At 38.8% G+C, this 18,763-nt stretch overlaps 8 non-coding genes across 8 annotated transcripts; all 8 read left to right on the top strand.

Moving 5' to 3' along the window:
• Window positions 1-1,442: 1,442 nt before the first annotated feature.
• Window positions 1,443-1,514, top strand: TRNAD-GUC (transfer RNA aspartic acid (anticodon GUC)). Its single transcript has one exon. It is a non-coding gene; the product is annotated as a tRNA-Asp (tRNA).
• Window positions 1,515-3,489: 1,975 nt separating this feature from the next.
• On the top strand, window positions 3,490-3,561 carry TRNAD-GUC (transfer RNA aspartic acid (anticodon GUC)). Its single transcript has one exon. It is a non-coding gene; the product is annotated as a tRNA-Asp (tRNA).
• A 1,974-nt stretch (window positions 3,562-5,535) lies between these two features.
• Window positions 5,536-5,607, top strand: TRNAD-GUC (transfer RNA aspartic acid (anticodon GUC)). Its single transcript has one exon. It is a non-coding gene; the product is annotated as a tRNA-Asp (tRNA).
• A 1,975-nt stretch (window positions 5,608-7,582) lies between these two features.
• TRNAD-GUC (transfer RNA aspartic acid (anticodon GUC)) lies at window positions 7,583-7,654 on the top strand. The gene has a single exon. It is a non-coding gene; the product is annotated as a tRNA-Asp (tRNA).
• A 4,020-nt stretch (window positions 7,655-11,674) lies between these two features.
• TRNAD-GUC (transfer RNA aspartic acid (anticodon GUC)) lies at window positions 11,675-11,746 on the top strand. The gene has a single exon. It is a non-coding gene; the product is annotated as a tRNA-Asp (tRNA).
• A 1,974-nt stretch (window positions 11,747-13,720) lies between these two features.
• On the top strand, window positions 13,721-13,792 carry TRNAD-GUC (transfer RNA aspartic acid (anticodon GUC)). Its single transcript has one exon. It is a non-coding gene; the product is annotated as a tRNA-Asp (tRNA).
• A 1,974-nt stretch (window positions 13,793-15,766) lies between these two features.
• Window positions 15,767-15,838, top strand: TRNAD-GUC (transfer RNA aspartic acid (anticodon GUC)). The gene has a single exon. It is a non-coding gene; the product is annotated as a tRNA-Asp (tRNA).
• Window positions 15,839-17,814: 1,976 nt separating this feature from the next.
• On the top strand, window positions 17,815-17,886 carry TRNAD-GUC (transfer RNA aspartic acid (anticodon GUC)). Its single transcript has one exon. It is a non-coding gene; the product is annotated as a tRNA-Asp (tRNA).
• The last annotated feature ends 877 nt before the right edge of the window (window positions 17,887-18,763 follow it).

Genomic DNA, 18,763 nt, shown 5'->3' with positions numbered 1-18,763 from the left:
AAAGCTAAAATATATATGAAAAAGAATGATGCACTGGGCGTTGCCTCTGTATCCCTGCTGCCTTATTCCTTTGCCTTTATAGCTCTTCCATAAGTCAGGGTTTGATAATCATTCATCTATACATATAACTTCTATTATCGCAACCGTGGCATTCTTTTATGTCCTCCAGCAGCAAAAACCAGTGAGTAACCCCCTCCCATAAATACTTGGAACACATGTCAAAGATTACGGCATTTATAAACCCCCCATTATTACTGTTTCCAATTGTCTGAAGGCAGCACACTGTTCTAGGGGAGGTTTAGTCCATCGGTGCAAGCCAACTTTGGAATTAAAAGAACAAACATTTTCCTTTTCTAGGACACCACAAATATAATATCCTGGGTTGTTTTAAGAGATCTGTAGGCCCGATACACCACATTAGTGGGCCCTGTTCTCAGGGACGTTCCTGGTCAGGTGCCTTCTGAAACTATCCTCTTGCCATGTCCTGGTCCACTTTTATGAGATCAAAATTTTGGACTCATTCCACCACTTTTATGAGCACATTTTTATTAGCAATTTAGTTCCGGGAGGAAATGGGTTTTGCTAAATTCTTTTGGACTTTCCCCAGGATCTTGATCACCTGCATAGACAAAGAATTGGCATCGGAAGCATCAGAATTAGAGGAAAAGAAAAATGATTTTGCATGTCTGCTGTAAATACAAAAGAAAGTTATAGACCCAGCACATGATTGGAAACTCTTATTATAGGCAAACTCAGCCCAAGGTACATATTTTGGCCAATATAAGCGATTCTCTGGCACATGACACTTTACTTATTGATTCCAAATTTGGTTTACTTATTCTGCCTGTCCATCGTAACATAAAGAAAAAAATGCAGTCTGGCGCCAAGGAGATTGCAAAACGCCTTGTACAATTTGGAGATAAACCGTGTACCTCTATCAAAGACAATATTCCCTGTTATTCCATGCAACCTTAAAATATGGGTGTTAAATACATTGGCTAATTTCCGAGCTGAATGCACCCGAGAAAGCAGAAGAAGTAGAGTCGCTTTTACTGAAACGGACAACGTTAAATCAAATGATAGATCTACCGATGGACACTGGCAAATCAACTATAAAAATCATTATAAATGTTACTGTATGCATAGGAAGAACTCACTGCCAGGATGAATTGGCAGAGCTTCCGTGCAGCTAGTCCATAGATTATCGGGATTGGGAGAGTGAGAAAATGATAACTAGAGCAATGTCTCAAATAAATTGACTTTGTGCATGTTGTACAATAATAAGCATAGATTTTGACGCTTGCAAAAGAGTAGGCCACCAGATGGATCCATTAATGATTTCAATAGTTTTCATAAGCATGCAAGTCACTAGAAATATTAATGTATACGTAGCAAAAAAAAACGTCTTCTAGGACGTAATGGCGGAGGGGTTGTGCAGCTAATCCTCGTTAGTATAGTGGTAAGTATCCCTGCCTGTCACGCGGGAGACCGGGGTTCGATTCCCCGACGGGGAGGCCTTTGTGCTTTTATTTCTCCAGTATAGATACATAGCAAAAAAGCAATAAAAGTACCTTAAGGCTATGCAACAACTCAAATCTATTAAAAAGGAATTGAGTACATCGGAAAAAAACACACGCATGCAGAAAAGTGGAATAGCCCACGTGGATAAAAACACACAAATCAATAAAAATATTATTGAATACATAGAAAAACATCATCAATTGAAAAGAAATAGAATCTTAGAGAAGACTGATAAAATACATTAGCAGCCATTAAAAATATCATTCACCTATCCCCCTTGATAAGTTCAATAAAGCATATAGAGCACTCAGTCTCCAGTTAAGAACATTTACATAACTACCAGGCCCTGTTTTATAATGTTTGACCACGTTTCCCCTGCCGCTCTCTGTGTTATCCCTTACCACCAGCAATTTAGCTCTCCATCTGTCCAAGCCCTTTATGCATCCCATCTATACCAAATGAACACATGGAATGTGTACAACCCTTATTGAGCCCATAGTTGAATGTTTATATCTTGTAAATAATAAAAAGCTAAAATATATATGAAAAAGAATGATGCACTGGGCGTTGCCTCTGTATCCCTGCTGCCTTATTCCTTTGCCTTTATAGCTCTTCCATAAGTCAGGGTTTGATAATCATTCATCTATACATATAACTTCTATTATCGCAACCGTGGCATTCTTTTATGTCCTCCAGCAGCAAAAACCAGTGAGTAACCCCCTCCCATAAATACTTGGAACACATGTCAAAGATTACGGCATTTATAAACCCCCCATTATTACTGTTTCCAATTGTCTGAAGGCAGCACACTGTTCTAGGGGAGGTTTAGTCCATCGGTGCAAGCCAACTTTGGAATTAAAAGAACAAACATTTTCCTTTTCTAGGACACCACAAATATAATATCCTGGGTTGTTTTAAGAGATCTGTAGGCCCGATACACCACATTAGTGGGCCCTGTTCTCAGGGACGTTCCTGGTCAGGTGCCTTCTGAAACTATCCTCTTGCCATGTCCTGGTCCACTTTTATGAGATCAAAATTTTGGACTCATTCCACCACTTTTATGAGCACATTTTTATTAGCAATTTAGTTCCGGGAGGAAATGGGTTTTGCTAAATTCTTTTGGACTTTCCCCAGGATCTTGATCACCTGCATAGACAAAGAATTGGCATCGGAAGCATCAGAATTAGAGGAAAAGAAAAATGATTTTGCATGTCTGCTGTAAATACAAAAGAAAGTTATAGACCCAGCACATGATTGGAAACTCTTATTATAGGCAAACTCAGCCCAAGGTACATATTTTGGCCAATATAAGCGATTCTCTGGCACATGACACTTTACTTATTGATTCCAAATTTGGTTTACTTATTCTGCCTGTCCATCGTAACATAAAGAAAAAAATGCAGTCTGGCGCCAAGGAGATTGCAAAACGCCTTGTACAATTTGGAGATAAACCGTGTACCTCTATCAAAGACAATATTCCCTGTTATTCCATGCAACCTTAAAATATGGGTGTTAAATACATTGGCTAATTTCCGAGCTGAATGCACCCGAGAAAGCAGAAGAAGTAGAGTCGCTTTTACTGAAACGGACAACGTTAAATCAAATGATAGATCTACCGATGGACACTGGCAAATCAACTATAAAAATCATTATAAATGTTACTGTATGCATAGGAAGAACTCACTGCCAGGATGAATTGGCAGAGCTTCCGTGCAGCTAGTCCATAGATTATCGGGATTGGGAGAGTGAGAAAATGATAACTAGAGCAATGTCTCAAATAAATTGACTTTGTGCATGTTGTACAATAATAAGCATAGATTTTGACGCTTGCAAAAGAGTAGGCCACCAGATGGATCCATTAATGATTTCAATAGTTTTCATAAGCATGCAAGTCACTAGAAATATTAATGTATACGTAGCAAAAAAAACGTCTTCTAGGACGTAATGGCGGAGGGGTTGTGCAGCTAATCCTCGTTAGTATAGTGGTAAGTATCCCCGCCTGTCACGCGGGAGACCGGGGTTTGATTCCCCGACGGGGAGGCCTTTGTGCTTTTATTTCTCCAGTATAGATACATAGCAAAAAAGCAATAAAAGTACCTTAAGGCTATGCAACAACTCAAATCTATTAAAAAGGAATTGAGTACATCGGAAAAAAACACACGCATGCAGAAAAGTGGAATAGCCCACGTGGATAAAAACACACAAATCAATAAAAATATTATTGAATACATAGAAAAACATCATCAATTGAAAAGAAATAGAATCTTAGAGAAGACTGATAAAATACATTAGCAGCCATTAAAAATATCATTCACCTATCCCCCTTGATAAGTTCAACAAAGCATATAGAGCACTCAGTCTCCAGTTAAGAACATTTACATAACTACCAGGCCCTGTTTTATAATGTTTGACCACGTTTCCCCTGCCGCTCTCTGTGTTATCCCTTACCACCAGCAATTTAGCTCTCCATCTGTCCAAGCCCTTTATGCATCCCATCTATACCAAATGAACACATGGAATGTGTACAACCCTTATTGAGCCCATAGTTGAATGTTTATATCTTGTAAATAATAAAAAGCTAAAATATATATGAAAAAGAATGATGCACTGGGCGTTGCCTCTGTATCCCTGCTGCCTTATTCCTTTGCCTTTATAGCTCTTCCATAAGTCAGGGTTTGATAATCATTCATCTATACATATAACTTCTATTATCGCAACCGTGGCATTCTTTTATGTCCTCCAGCAGCAAAAACCAGTGAGTAATCCCCTCCCATAAATACTTGAAACACATGTCAAAGATTACGGCATTTATAAACCCCCCATTATTACTGTTTCCAATTGTCTGAAGGCAGCACACTGTTCTAGGGGAGGTTTAGTCCATCGGTGCAAGCCAACTTTGGAATTAAAAGAACAAACATTTTCCTTTTCTAGGACACCACAAATATAATATCCTGGGTTGTTTTAAGAGATCTGTAGGCCCGATACACCACATTAGTGGGCCCTGTTCTCAGGGACGTTCCTGGTCAGGTGCCTTCTGAAACTATCCTCTTGCCATGTCCTGGTCCACTTTTATGAGATCAAAATTTTGGACTCATTCCACCACTTTTATGAGCACATTTTTATTAGCAATTTAGTTCCGGGAGGAAATGGGTTTTGCTAAATTCTTTTGGACTTTCCCCAGGATCTTGATCACCTGCATAGACAAAGAATTGGCATCGGAAGCATCAGAATTAGAGGAAAAGAAAAATGATTTTGCATGTCTGCTGTAAATACAAAAGAAAGTTATAGACCCAGCACATGATTGGAAACTCTTATTATAGGCAAACTCAGCCCAAGGTACATATTTTGGCCAATATAAGCGATTCTCTGGCACATGACACTTTACTTATTGATTCCAAATTTGGTTTACTTATTCTGCCTGTCCATCGTAACATAAAGAAAAAAATGCAGTCTGGCGCCAAGGAGATTGCAAAACGCCTTGTACAATTTGGAGATAAACCGTGTACCTCTATCAAAGACAATATTCCCTGTTATTCCATGCAACCTTAAAATATGGGTGTTAAATACATTGGCTAATTTCCGAGCTGAATGCACCCGAGAAAGCAGAAGAAGTAGAGTCGCTTTTACTGAAACGGACAACGTTAAATCAAATGATAGATCTACCGATGGACACTGGCAAATCAACTATAAAAATCATTATAAATGTTACTGTATGCATAGGAAGAACTCACTGCCAGGATGAATTGGCAGAGCTTCCGTGCAGCTAGTCCATAGATTATCGGGATTGGGAGAGTGAGAAAATGATAACTAGAGCAATGTCTCAAATAAATTGACTTTGTGCATGTTGTACAATAATAAGCATAGATTTTGACGCTTGCAAAAGAGTAGGCCACCAGATGGATCCATTAATGATTTCAATAGTTTTCATAAGCATGCAAGTCACTAGAAATATTAATGTATACATAGCAAAAAAACGTCTTCTAGGACGTAATGGCGGAGGGGTTGTGCAGCTAATCCTTGTTAGTATAGTGGTAAGTATCCCCGCCTGTCACGCGGGAGACCGGGGTTCGATTCCCCGACGGGGAGGCCTTTGTGCTTTTATTTCTCCAGTATAGATACATAGCAAAAAAGCAATAAAAGTACCTTAAGGCTATGCAACAACTCAAATCTATTAAAAAGGAATTGAGTACATCGGAAAAAAACACACGCATGCAGAAAAGTGGAATAGCCCACGTGGATAAAAACACACAAATCAATAAAAATATTATTGAATACATAGAAAAACATCATCAATTGAAAAGAAATAGAATCTTAGAGAAGACTGATAAAATACATTAGCAGCCATTAAAAATATCATTCACCTATCCCCCTTGATAAGTTCAACAAAGCATATAGAGCACTCAGTCTCCAGTTAAGAACATTTACATAACTACCAGGCCCTGTTTTATAATGTTTGACCACGTTTCCCCTGCCGCTCTCTGTGTTATCCCTTACCACCAGCAATTTAGCTCTCCATCTGTCCAAGCCCTTTATGCATCCCATCTATACCAAATGAACACATGGAATGTGTACAACCCTTATTGAGCCCATAGTTGAATGTTTATATCTTGTAAATAATAAAAAGCTAAAATATATATGAAAAAGAATGATGCACTGGGCGTTGCCTCTGTATCCCTGCTGCCTTATTCCTTTGCCTTTATAGCTCTTCCATAAGTCAGGGTTTGATAATCATTCATCTATACATATAACTTCTATTATCGCAACCGTGGCATTCTTTTATGTCCTCCAGCAGCAAAAACCAGTGAGTAACCCCCTCCCATAAATACTTGAAACACATGTCAAAGATTACGGCATTTATAAACCCCCCATTATTACTGTTTCCAATTGTCTGAAGGCAGCACACTGTTCTAGGGGAGGTTTAGTCCATCGGTGCAAGCCAACTTTGGAATTAAAAGAACAAACATTTTCCTTTTCTAGGACACCACAAATATAATATCCTGGGTTGTTTTAAGAGATCTGTAGGCCCGATACACCACATTAGTGGGCCCTGTTCTCAGGGACGTTCCTGGTCAGGTGCCTTCTGAAACTATCCTCTTGCCATGTCCTGGTCCACTTTTATGAGATCAAAATTTTGGACTCATTCCACCACTTTTATGAGCACATTTTTTAGTAGCAATTTAGTTCCGGGAGGAAATGGGTTTTGCTAAATTCTTTTGGACTTTCCCCAGGATCTTGATCACCTGCATAGACAAAGAATTGGCATCGGAAGCATCAGAATTAGAGGAAAAGAAAAATGATTTTGCATGTCTGCTGTAAATACAAAAGAAAGTTATAGACCCAGCACATGATTGGAAACTCTTATTATAGGCAAACTCAGCCCAAGGTACATATTTTGGCCAATATAAGCGATTCTCTGGCACATGACACTTTACTTATTGATTCCAAATTTGGTTTACTTATTCTGCCTGTCCATCGTAACATAAAGAAAAAAATGCAGTCTGGCGCCAAGGAGATTGCAAAACGCCTTGTACAATTTGGAGATAAACCGTGTACCTCTATCAAAGACAATATTCCCTGTTATTCCATGCAACCTTAAAATATGGGTGTTAAATACATTGGCTAATTTCCGAGCTGAATGCACCCGAGAAAGCAGAAGAAGTAGAGTCGCTTTTACTGAAACGGACAACGTTAAATCAAATGATAGATCTACCGATGGACACTGGCAAATCAACTATAAAAATCATTATAAATGTTACTGTATGCATAGGAAGAACTCACTGCCAGGATGAATTGGCAGAGCTTCCGTGCAGCTAGTCCATAGATTATCGGGATTGGGAGAGTGAGAAAATGATAACTAGAGCAATGTCTCAAATAAATTGACTTTGTGCATGTTGTACAATAATAAGCATAGATTTTGACGCTTGCAAAAGAGTAGGCCACCAGATGGATCCATTAATGATTTCAATAGTTTTCATAAGCATGCAAGTCACTAGAAATATTAATGTATACGTAGCAAAAAAACGTCTTCTAGGACGTAATGGCGGAGGGGTTGTGCAGCTAATCCTCGTTAGTATAGTGGTAAGTATCCCCGCCTGTCACGCGGGAGACCGGGGTTCGATTCCCCGACGGGGAGGCCTTTGTGCTTTTATTTCTCCAGTATAGATACATAGCAAAAAAGCAATAAAAGTACCTTAAGGCTATGCAACAACTCAAATCTATTAAAAAGGAATTGAGTACATCGGAAAAAAACACACGCATGCAGAAAAGTGGAATAGCCCACGTGGATAAAAACACACAAATCAATAAAAATATTATTGAATACATAGAAAAACATCATCAATTGAAAAGAAATAGAATCTTAGAGAAGACTGATAAAATACATTAGCAGCCATTAAAAATATCATTCACCTATCCCCCTTGATAAGTTCAATAAAGCATATAGAGCACTCAGTCTCCAGTTAAGAACATTTACATAACTACCAGGCCCTGTTTTATAATGTTTGACCACGTTTCCCCTGCCGCTCTCTGTGTTATCCCTTACCACCAGCAATTTAGCTCTCCATCTGTCCAAGCCCTTTATGCATCCCATCTATACCAAATGAACACATGGAATGTGTACAACCCTTATTGAGCCCATAGTTGAATGTTTATATCTTGTAAATAATAAAAAGCTAAAATATATATGAAAAAGAATGATGCACTGGGCGTTGCCTCTGTATCCCTGCTGCCTTATTCCTTTGCCTTTATAGCTCTTCCATAAGTCAGGGTTTGATAATCATTCATCTATACATATAACTTCTATTATCGCAACCGTGGCATTCTTTTATGTCCTCCAGCAGCAAAAACCAGTGAGTAACCCCCTCCCATAAATACTTGAAACACATGTCAAAGATTACGGCATTTATAAACCCCCCATTATTACTGTTTCCAATTGTCTGAAGGCAGCACACTGTTCTAGGGGAGGTTTAGTCCATCGGTGCAAGCCAACTTTGGAATTAAAAGAACAAACATTTTCCTTTTCTAGGACACCACAAATATAATATCCTGGGTTGTTTTAAGAGATCTGTAGGCCCGATACACCACATTAGTGGGCCCTGTTCTCAGGGACGTTCCTGGTCAGGTGCCTTCTGAAACTATCCTCTTGCCATGTCCTGGTCCACTTTTATGAGATCAAAATTTTGGACTCATTCCACCACTTTTATGAGCACATTTTTATTAGCAATTTAGTTCCGGGAGGAAATGGGTTTTGCTAAATTCTTTTGGACTTTCCCCAGGATCTTGATCACCTGCATAGACAAAGAATTGGCATCGGAAGCATCAGAATTAGAGGAAAAGAAAAATGATTTTGCATGTCTGCTGTAAATACAAAAGAAAGTTATAGACCCAGCACATGATTGGAAACTCTTATTATAGGCAAACTCAGCCCAAGGTACATATTTTGGCCAATATAAGCGATTCTCTGGCACATGACACTTTACTTATTGATTCCAAATTTGGTTTACTTATTCTGCCTGTCCATCGTAACATAAAGAAAAAAATGCAGTCTGGCGCCAAGGAGATTGCAAAACGCCTTGTACAATTTGGAGATAAACCGTGTACCTCTATCAAAGACAATATTCCCTGTTATTCCATGCAACCTTAAAATATGGGTGTTAAATACATTGGCTAATTTCCGAGCTGAATGCACCCGAGAAAGCAGAAGAAGTAGAGTCGCTTTTACTGAAACGGACAACGTTAAATCAAATGATAGATCTACCGATGGACACTGGCAAATCAACTATAAAAATCATTATAAATGTTACTGTATGCATAGGAAGAACTCACTGCCAGGATGAATTGGCAGAGCTTCCGTGCAGCTAGTCCATAGATTATCGGGATTGGGAGAGTGAGAAAATGATAACTAGAGCAATGTCTCAAATAAATTGACTTTGTGCATGTTGTACAATAATAAGCATAGATTTTGACGCTTGCAAAAGAGTAGGCCCCCAGATGGATCCATTAATGATTTCAATAGTTTTCATAAGCATGCAAGTCACTAGAAATATTAATGTATACGTAGCAAAAAAACGTCTTCTAGGACGTAATGGCGGAGGGGTTGTGCAGCTAATCCTCGTTAGTATAGTGGTAAGTATCCCCGCCTGTCACGCGAGAGACCGGGGTTCGATTCCCCGACCGGGAGGCCTTTGTGCTTTTATTTCTCCAGTATAGATACATAGCAAAAAAGCAATAAAAGTACCTTAAGGCTATGCAACAACTCAAATCTATTAAAAAGGAATTGAGTACATCGGAAAAAAACACACGCATGCAGAAAAGTGGAATAGCCCACGTGGATAAAAACACACAAATCAATAAAAATATTATTGAATACATAGAAAAACATCATCAATTGAAAAGAAATAGAATCTTAGAGAAGACTGATAAAATACATTAGCAGCCATTAAAAATATCATTCACCTATCCCCCTTGATAAGTTCAATAAAGCATATAGAGCACTCAGTCTCCAGTTAAGAACATTTACATAACTACCAGGCCCTGTTTTATAATGTTTGACCACGTTTCCCCTGCCGCTCTCTGTGTTATCCCTTACCACCAGCAATTTAGCTCTCCATCTGTCCAAGCCCTTTATGCATCCCATCTATACCAAATGAACACATGGAATGTGTACAACCCTTATTGAGCCCATAGTTGAATGTTTATATCTTGTAAATAATAAAAAGCTAAAATATATATGAAAAAGAATGATGCACTGGGCGTTGCCTCTGTATCCCTGCTGCCTTATTCCTTTGCCTTTATAGCTCTTCCATAAGTCAGGGTTTGATAATCATTCATCTATACATATAACTTCTATTATCGCAACCGTGGCATTCTTTTATGTCCTCCAGCAGCAAAAACCAGTGAGTAACCCCCTCCCATAAATACTTGGAACACATGTCAAAGATTATGGCATTTATAAACCCCCCATTATTACTGTTTCCAATTGTCTGAAGGCAGCACACTGTTCTAGGGGAGGTTTAGTCCATCGGAGCAAGCCAACTTTGGAATTAAAAGAACAAACATTTTCCTTTTCTAGGACACCACAAATATAATATCCTGGGTTGTTTTAAGAGATCTGTAGGCCCGATACACCACATTAGTGGGCCCTGTTCTCAGGGACGTTCCTGGTCAGGTGCCTTCTGAAACTATCCTCTTGCCATGTCCTGGTCCACTTTTATGAGATCAAAATTTTGGACTCATTCCACCACTTTTATGAGCACATTTTTATTAGCAATTTAGTTCCGGGAGGAAATGGGTTTTGCTAAATTCTTTTGGACTTTCCCCAGGATCTTGATCACCTGCATAGACAAAGAATTGGCATCGGAAGCATCAGAATTAGAGGAAAAGAAAAATGATTTTGCATGTCTGCTGTAAATACAAAAGAAAGTTATAGACCCAGCACATGATTGGAAACTCTTATTATAGGCAAACTCAGCCCAAGGTACATATTTTGGCCAATATAAGCGATTCTCTGGCACATGACACTTTACTTATTGATTCCAAATTTGGTTTACTTATTCTGCCTGTCCATCGTAACATAAAGAAAAAAATGCAGTCTGGCGCCAAGGAGATTGCAAAACGCCTTGTACAATTTGGAGATAAACCGTGTACCTCTATCAAAGACAATATTCCCTGTTATTCCATGCAACCTTAAAATATGGGTGTTAAATACATTGGCTAATTTCCGAGCTGAATGCCCCCGAGAAAGCAGAAGAAGTAGAGTCGCTTTTACTGAAACGGACAACGTTAAATCAAATGATAGATCTACCGATGGACACTGGCAAATCAACTATAAAAATCATTATAAATGTTACTGTATGCATAGGAAGAACTCACTGCCAGGATGAATTGGCAGAGCTTCCGTGCAGCTAGTCCATAGATTATCGGGATTGGGAGAGTGAGAAAATGATAACTAGAGCAATGTCTCAAATAAATTGACTTTGTGCATGTTGTACAATAATAAGCATAGATTTTGACGCTTGCAAAAGAGTAGGCCACCAGATGGATCCATTAATGATTTCAATAGTTTTCATAAGCATGCAAGTCACTAGAAATATTAATGTATACGTAGCAAAAAAACGTCTTCTAGGACGTAATGGCGGAGGGGTTGTGCAGCTAATCCTCGTTAGTATAGTGGTAAGTATCCCCACCTGTCACGCGGGAGACCGGGGTTCGATTCCCCGACGGGGAGGCCTTTGTGCTTTTATTTCTCCAGTATAGATACATAGCAAAAAAGCAATAAAAGTACCTTAAGGCTATGCAACAACTCAAATCTATTAAAAAGGAATTGAGTACATCGGAAAAAAACACACGCATGCAGAAAAGTGGAATAGCCCACGTGGATAAAAACACACAAATCAATAAAAATATTATTGAATACATAGAAAAACATCATCAATTGAAAAGAAATAGAATCTTAGAGAAGACTGATAAAATACATTAGCAGCCATTAAAAATATCATTCACCTATCCCCCTTGATAAGTTCAATAAAGCATATAGAGCACTCAGTCTCCAGTTAAGAACATTTACATAACTACCAGGCCCTGTTTTATAATGTTTGACCACGTTTCCCCTGCCGCTCTCTGTGTTATCCCTTACCACCAGCAATTTAGCTCTCCATCTGTCCAAGCCCTTTATGCATCCCATCTATACCAAATGAACACATGGAATGTGTACAACCCTTATTGAGCCCATAGTTGAATGTTTATATCTTGTAAATAATAAAAAGCTAAAATATATATGAAAAAGAATGATGCACTGGGCGTTGCCTCTGTATCCCTGCTGCCTTATTCCTTTGCCTTTATAGCTCTTCCATAAGTCAGGGTTTGATAATCATTCATCTATACATATAACTTCTATTATCGCAACCGTGGCATTCTTTTATGTCCTCCAGCAGCAAAAACCAGTGAGTAACCCCCTCCCATAAATACTTGGAACACATGTCAAAGATTATGGCATTTATAAACCCCCCATTATTACTGTTTCCAATTGTCTGAAGGCAGCACACTGTTCTAGGGGAGGTTTAGTCCATCGGAGCAAGCCAACTTTGGAATTAAAAGAACAAACATTTTCCTTTTCTAGGACACCACAAATATAATATCCTGGGTTGTTTTAAGAGATCTGTAGGCCCGATACACCACATTAGTGGGCCCTGTTCTCAGGGACGTTCCTGGTCAGGTGCCTTCTGAAACTATCCTCTTGCCATGTCCTGGTCCACTTTTATGAGATCAAAATTTTGGACTCATTCCACCACTTTTATGAGCACATTTTTATTAGCAATTTAGTTCCGGGAGGAAATGGGTTTTGCTAAATTCTTTTGGACTTTCCCCAGGATCTTGATCACCTGCATAGACAAAGAATTGGCATCGGAAGCATCAGAATTAGAGGAAAAGAAAAATGATTTTGCATGTCTGCTGTAAATACAAAAGAAAGTTATAGACCCAGCACATGATTGGAAACTCTTATTATAGGCAAACTCAGCCCAAGGTACATATTTTGGCCAATATAAGCGATTCTCTGGCACATGACACTTTACTTATTGATTCCAAATTTGGTTTACTTATTCTGCCTGTCCATCGTAACATAAAGAAAAAAATGCAGTCTGGCGCCAAGGAGATTGCAAAACGCCTTGTACAATTTGGAGATAAACCGTGTACCTCTATCAAAGACAATATTCCCTGTTATTCCATGCAACCTTAAAATATGGGTGTTAAATACATTGGCTAATTTCCGAGCTGAATGCCCCCGAGAAAGCAGAAGAAGTAGAGTCGCTTTTACTGAAACGGACAACGTTAAATCAAATGATAGATCTACCGATGGACACTGGCAAATCAACTATAAAAATCATTATAAATGTTACTGTATGCATAGGAAGAACTCACTGCCAGGATGAATTGGCAGAGCTTCCGTGCAGCTAGTCCATAGATTATCGGGATTGGGAGAGTGAGAAAATGATAACTAGAGCAATGTCTCAAATAAATTGACTTTGTGCATGTTGTACAATAATAAGCATAGATTTTGACGCTTGCAAAAGAGTAGGCCACCAGATGGATCCATTAATGATTTCAATAGTTTTCATAAGCATGCAAGTCACTAGAAATATTAATGTATACGTAGCAAAAAAACGTCTTCTAGGACGTAATGGCGGAGGGGTTGTGCAGCTAATCCTCGTTAGTATAGTGGTAAGTATCCCCACCTGTCACGCGGGAGACCGGGGTTCGATTCCCCGACGGGGAGGCCTTTGTGCTTTTATTTCTCCAGTATAGATACATAGCAAAAAAGCAATAAAAGTACCTTAAGGCTATGCAACAACTCAAATCTATTAAAAAGGAATTGAGTACATCGGAAAAAAACACACGCATGCAGAAAAGTGGAATAGCCCACGTGGATAAAAACACACAAATCAATAAAAATATTATTGAATACATAGAAAAACATCATCAATTGAAAAGAAATAGAATCTTAGAGAAGACTGATAAAATACATTAGCAGCCATTAAAAATATCATTCACCTATCCCCCTTGATAAGTTCAATAAAGCATATAGAGCACTCAGTCTCCAGTTAAGAACATTTACATAACTACCAGGCCCTGTTTTATAATGTTTGACCACGTTTCCCCTGCCGCTCTCTGTGTTATCCCTTACCACCAGCAATTTAGCTCTCCATCTGTCCAAGCCCTTTATGCATCCCATCTATACCAAATGAACACATGGAATGTGTACAACCCTTATTGAGCCCATAGTTGAATGTTTATATCTTGTAAATAATAAAAAGCTAAAATATATATGAAAAAGAATGATGCACTGGGCGTTGCCTCTGTATCCCTGCTGCCTTATTCCTTTGCCTTTATAGCTCTTCCATAAGTCAGGGTTTGATAATCATTCATCTATACATATAACTTCTATTATCGCAACCGTGGCATTCTTTTATGTCCTCCAGCAGCAAAAACCAGTGAGTAACCCCCTCCCATAAATACTTGGAACACATGTCAAAGATTACGGCATTTATAAACCCCCCATTATTACTGTTTCCAATTGTCTGAAGGCAGCACACTGTTCTAGGGGAGGTTTAGTCCATCGGTGCAAGCCAACTTTGGAATTAAAAGAACAAACATTTTCCTTTTCTAGGACACCACAAATATAATATCCTGGGTTGTTTTAAGAGATCTGTAGGCCCGATACACCACATTAGTGGGCCCTGTTCTCAGGGACGTTCCTGGTCAGGTGCCTTCTGAAACTATCCTCTTGCCATGTCCTGGTCCACTTTTATGAGATCAAAATTTTGGACTCATTCCACCACTTTTATGAGCACATTTTTATTAGCAATTTAGTTCCGGGAGGAAATGGGTTTTGCTAAATTCTTTTGGACTTTCCCCAGGATCTTGATCACCTGCATAGACAAAGAATTGGCATCGGAAGCATCAGAATTAGAGGAAAAGAAAAATGATTTTGCATGTCTGCTGTAAATACAAAAGAAAGTTATAGACCCAGCACATGATTGGAAACTCTTATTATAGGCAAACTCAGCCCAAGGTACATATTTTGGCCAATATAAGCGATTCTCTGGCACATGACACTTTACTTATTGATTCCAAATTTGGTTTACTTATTCTGCCTGTCCATCGTAACATAAAGAAAAAAATGCAGTCTGGCGCCAAGGAGATTGCAAAACGCCTTGTACAATTTGGAGATAAACCGTGTACCTCTATCAAAGACAATATTCCCTGTTATTCCATGCAACCTTAAAATATGGGTGTTAAATACATTGGCTAATTTCCGAGCTGAATGCACCCGAGAAAGCAGAAGAAGTAGAGTCGCTTTTACTGAAACGGACAACGTTAAATCAAATGATAGATCTACCGATGGACACTGGCAAATCAACTATAAAAATCATTATAAATGTTACTGTATGCATAGGAAGAACTCACTGCCAGGATGAATTGGCAGAGCTTCCGTGCAGCTAGTCCATAGATTATCGGGATTGGGAGAGTGAGAAAATGATAACTAGAGCAATGTCTCAAATAAATTGACTTTGTGCATGTTGTACAATAATAAGCATAGATTTTGACGCTTGCAAAAGAGTAGGCCACCAGATGGATCCATTAATGATTTCAATAGTTTTCATAAGCATGCAAGTCACTAGAAATATTAATGTATACGTAGCAAAAAAACATCTTCTAGGACGTAATGGCGGAGGGGTTGTGCAGCTAATCCTCGTTAGTATAGTGGTAAGTATCCCCGCCTGTCACGCGGGAGACCGGGGTTCGATTCCCCGACGGGGAGGCCTTTGTGCTTTTATTTCTCCAGTATAGATACATAGCAAAAAAGCAATAAAAGTACCTTAAGGCTATGCAACAACTCAAATCTATTAAAAAGGAATTGAGTACATCGGAAAAAAACACACGCATGCAGAAAAGTGGAATAGCCCACGTGGATAAAAACACACAAATCAATAAAAATATTATTGAATACATAGAAAAACATCATCAATTGAAAAGAAATAGAATCTTAGAGAAGACTGATAAAATACATTAGCAGCCATTAAAAATATCATTCACCTATCCCCCTTGATAAGTTCAATAAAGCATATAGAGCACTCAGTCTCCAGTTAAGAACATTTACATAACTACCAGGCCCTGTTTTATAATGTTTGACCACGTTTCCCCTGCCGCTCTCTGTGTTATCCCTTACCACCAGCAATTTAGCTCTCCATCTGTCCAAGCCCTTTATGCATCCCATCTATACCAAATGAACACATGGAATGTGTACAACCCTTATTGAGCCCATAGTTGAATGTTTATATCTTGTAAATAATAAAAAGCTAAAATATATATGAAAAAGAATGATGCACTGGGCGTTGCCTCTGTATCCCTGCTGCCTTATTCCTTTGCCTTTATAGCTCTTCCATAAGTCAGGGTTTGATAATCATTCATCTATACATATAACTTCTATTATCGCAACCGTGGCATTCTTTTATGTCCCCCAGCAGCAAAAACCAGTGAGTAACCCCCTCCCATAAATACTTGGAACACATGTCAAAGATTACGGCATTTATAAACCCCCCATTATTACTGTTTCCAATTGTCTGAAGGCAGCACACTGTTCTAGGGGAGGTTTAGTCCATCGGTGCAAGCCAACTTTGGAATTAAAAGAACAAACATTTTCCTTTTCTAGGACACCACAAATATAATATCCTGGGTTGTTTTAAGAGATCTGTAGGCCCGATACACCACATTAGTGGGCCCTGTTCTCAGGGACGTTCCTGGTCAGGTGCCTTCTGAAACTATCCTCTTGCCATGTCCTGGTCCACTTTTATGAGATCAAAATTTTGGACTCATTCCACCACTTTTATGAGCACATTTTTATTAGCAATTTAGTTCCGGGAGGAAATGGGTTTTGCTAAATTCTTTTGGACTTTCCCCAGGATCTTGATCACCTGCATAGACAAAGAATTGGCATCGGAAGCATCAGAATTAGAGGAAAAGAAAAATGATTTTGCATGTCTGCTGTAAATACAAAAGAAAGTTATAGACCCAGCACATGATTGGAAACTCTTATTATAGGCAAACTCAGCCCAAGGTACATATTTTGGCCAATATAAGCGATTCTCTGGCACATGACACTTTACTTATTGATTCCAAATTTGGTTTACTTATTCTGCCTGTCCATCGTAACATAAAGAAAAAAATGCAGTCTGGCACCAAGGAGATTGCAAAACGCCTTGTACAATTTGGAGATAAACCGTGTACCTCTATCAAAGACAATATTCCCTGTTATTCCATGCAACCTTAAAATATGGGTGTTAAATACATTGGCTAATTTCCGAGCTGAATGCACCCGAGAAAGCAGAAGAAGTAGAGTCGCTTTTACTGAAACGGACAACGTTAAATCAAATGATAGATCTACCGATGGACACTGGCAAATCAACTATAAAAATCATTATAAATGTTACTGTATGCATAGGAAGAACTCACTGCCAGGATGAATTGGCAGAGCTTCCGTGCAGCTAGTCCATAGATTATCGGGATTGGGAGAGTGAGAAAATGATAACTAGAGCAATGTCTCAAATAAATTGACTTTGTGCATGTTGTACAATAATAAGCATAGATTTTGACGCTTGCAAAAGAGTAGGCCACCAGATGGATCCATTAATGATTTCAATAGTTTTCATAAGCATGCAAGTCACTAGAAATATTAATGTATACGTAGCAAAAAAAAACGTCTTCTAGGACGTAATGGCGGAGGGGTTGTGCAGCTAATCCTCGTTAGTATAGTGGTAAGTATCCCTGCCTGTCACGCGGGAGACCGGGGTTCGATTCCCCGACGGGGAGGCCTTTGTGCTTTTATTTCTCCAGTATAGATACATAGCAAAAAAGCAATAAAAGTACCTTAAGGCTATGCAACAACTCAAATCTATTAAAAAGGAATTGAGTACATCGGAAAAAAACACACGCATGCAGAAAAGTGGAATAGCCCACGTGGATAAAAACACACAAATCAATAAAAATATTATTGAATACATAGAAAAACATCATCAATTGAAAAGAAATAGAATCTTAGAGAAGACTGATAAAATACATTAGCAGCCATTAAAAATATCATTCACCTATCCCCCTTGATAAGTTCAATAAAGCATATAGAGCACTCAGTCTCCAGTTAAGAACATTTACATAACTACCAGGCCCTGTTTTATAATGTTTGACCACGTTTCCCCTGCCGCTCTCTGTGTTATCCCTTACCACCAGCAATTTAGCTCTCCATCTGTCCAAGCCCTTTATGCATCCCATCTATACCAAATGAACACATGGAATGTGTACAACCCTTATTGAGCCCATAGTTGAATGTTTATATCTTGTAAATAATAAAAAGCTAAAATATATATGAAAAAGAATGATGCACTGGGCGTTGCCTCTGTATCCCTGCTGCCTTATTCCTTTGCCTTTATAGCTCTTCCATAAGTCAGGGTTTGATAATCATTCATCTATACATATAACTTCTATTATCGCAACCGTGGCATTCTTTTATGTCCCCCAGCAGCAAAAACCAGTGAGTAACCCCCTCCCATAAATACTTGGAACACATGTCAAAGATTACGGCATTTATAAACCCCCCATTATTACTGTTTCCAATTGTCTGAAGGCAGCACACTGTTCTAGGGGAGGTTTAGTCCATCGGTGCAAGCCAACTTTGGAATTAAAAGAACAAACA

The sequence above is a fragment of the Mixophyes fleayi genome, chromosome 1 (assembly GCF_038048845.1).
Source record: "Mixophyes fleayi isolate aMixFle1 chromosome 1, aMixFle1.hap1, whole genome shotgun sequence".
In the NCBI taxonomy this organism is placed as follows: Eukaryota; Metazoa; Chordata; class Amphibia; order Anura; family Limnodynastidae; genus Mixophyes; species Mixophyes fleayi.
The sequence above is the reverse complement of the archived record's forward strand: the minus strand, read 5'-3'. Positions and strand labels throughout refer to the sequence as shown.